The sequence below is a fragment of the Macrobrachium nipponense genome, chromosome 24 (assembly GCF_015104395.2).
Source record: "Macrobrachium nipponense isolate FS-2020 chromosome 24, ASM1510439v2, whole genome shotgun sequence".
Taxonomy (NCBI): domain Eukaryota; kingdom Metazoa; phylum Arthropoda; class Malacostraca; order Decapoda; family Palaemonidae; genus Macrobrachium; species Macrobrachium nipponense.
Window position 1 is genome coordinate 12,255,769 of NC_061091.1, and position 2,500 is coordinate 12,258,268.

Genomic DNA, 2,500 nt, shown 5'->3' on the forward strand with positions numbered 1-2,500 from the left:
TCACCTGAACTGTGAAAGAGGAACCCCTTTTCTAGGAAGACCGAAATTGTTCCTGGAGTTCTGGGTTTTATATATTGGTAAAAATACCTTGCGTATGGCTTTGGTTTTTTTCTCTTTTCCCCCCTTTTTTTAGACTTGAACTTTATCTTTGGAAAGTGCCAGTGGGATTATTATTTGTTTCACGCATCAATCTTCCTTTCACATTTTCTCATTCTTCTCCGAGACTGTTCAGTGTGCCGTAGAAGTGTTTTCATTCTATGATTTTATTTTCGGACGCGTAAATGTTCCTTTCGTGTATATGATACGAATATTTTTCCTTTTTTCTTGTTTTTTTGTTCGATGAAATGTTTCGCAGTAATCGGATCTGCCATTATGACTTCTGCGTGACAGTCACTTCCGACCCGTGGCAGCGATAAAGCGTTCATATATACTCTGGAGTGTCTGTGATACTCCTAACTAACCTAACTTTGTTCCAGAACGTAGCGTTGGTGGTTGCATGTTTTTCCTTGAAATCTCATTTGGTTCCTTCAGCTCTTATATATATGCTGGTCAGACAGACACACACTTGGGTAACGTGAACTCGTTTTGGTTTCTGATCTGAATTGCTGCAGACTCTTCCTTTTGGATCTCCGGCTTTGTGGTGACGAGCGTATCCAAAACGTTTGCGGAAATAAGTAATGCCGTCAGTGCACCTCATGCGGTGCACTGTAGGCAGTACTTAAGGTCCTTTGCAGCGTGCCTTCCGCCCCCTAGCTGCAACTCCTTTCGTTCCTTTTACTGTAACCTGGGTTCGTAATCTTCTTACTTCCATCTTTTCTATCCACCCTCTCCTAACAACTGATTCATCAGTGCAACTACGGGGTTTTCCTCCTGTTACACCATTCAAACCTTTTACTGCTAATGCCCGTTTCAGCGCTGAATTACCACATAGGTCCCAGTGCTTGGCCAGTGGCCTAAATTCTATATTGAATGCAATTCAGTTCAATTCAAGAAGTTAAGAGGGTATTCTGGTTACAAGTTTCGAAGTGTTTATATCTGCATATGGTAGATAGTTCTCAATGTGATATGTCTGTTATTTCGGTATGACGTTTTGTCCATGTAATTATGTTCTTGAAAGCCGTGATGATGTAGGATAAGTAGTGACACGATGCTGTAGTGCCTGTAGTCGTAATTAAGCCGGAGGGACAACGCTGTGACGGCGTTACATAACTTTTAACTGCGATGTAGTGAATTCTTTTGCTAACCTATAAGGACAAAATGTAGATGGAAAGTTCTACAGATTATATAAGGAAAAAGTGGACATTAGATGAAATACGTTATTCTAATTTTATGAGCACTTATCCAAGACATATTCAACATTTTTTTTATTTAACGTTTTATATCCACTATGCCTGCCCAAGCTCGGCCATCGGTCCCCGGAAAAATGGGGTCATCTCCGGTTGACAAATACACACAGTAAATCATATGAGAGATGCGAAGGAAGGCTGAGAATTTCACGTGACAAGAAGGAAAATGGTATACGGAAGATCCCACAGTCTCCGAAAGGAGGTTTGTATAATAACGCCGTCGGCCTCTTTATTGGCATTGCTAATTGCTTACTGTTTTGCCTGGCGGAATTGTCCGTGTTGGCGATCATGATAATCGCATTTATGGGATAGTCCCTGGCTGGAGAAGCACCTGTGCTGATGCCGCTGGGTTTAATTGGGTTTATATTAAGCAATTTGCGTGTCGGGCATCCCACGTGTACCTTAATGAGGTCTGAGAGTTAGCTTTCATTTTAAACCGTGACGTCGAACTTCCTTTTTTGAAAAGTTATTCTCTCGAATGACATCTTCACTTTTTCTTCCTTTGTGTCTTCTTCTGTTTGAGTGTCAACGGATGTGAGTTTTAAAAGCCAGGTCATGTTGGTGTTATCTTAATAAATTCAATGTTTACTTTACTTTTTTTTATGAGAGCTTATAATGGGTTTTGATTGGCCTTCAGTTTAGGAGTGCCTCTCCTCTGTCGTGGCGCATGGTGGCTCACGGTAGAGGCTCAATTTCATTTCAGTTATAACAATACTGATTTTTTTTTCTTTCTTACTTTCTTTTCACTCTCGACGTGAATTCTTGGTTCTATGGTTCGCGCCCACAACCCGACGAATTTATTAATGACTAAAAAAATAATAATAAAATAAAGATTCCCCTTAGGTTAACATATATGAAAATATATCAATTTCAAGGTAGAGCGAAATATTTATTAAAGGACCTTTGTAGCTTAATACGTGTATATGAGTCACGGTAATGTTATATATATATATGTGTGTGTGTGTGTGTGTGTGTGTGTATGTATATGTGTATGTAATATATATATATATATATATATATATATATATATATATATAAATCATATATATATATATAAAGGTTTTTTTGCCACGAAGGAAAAAATGAAAAAAGGAGTTGGCCGAGTACTTTCGGTCCTATTCGGACCCTTTACTCAGTAAAGGGTCCGAATAGGA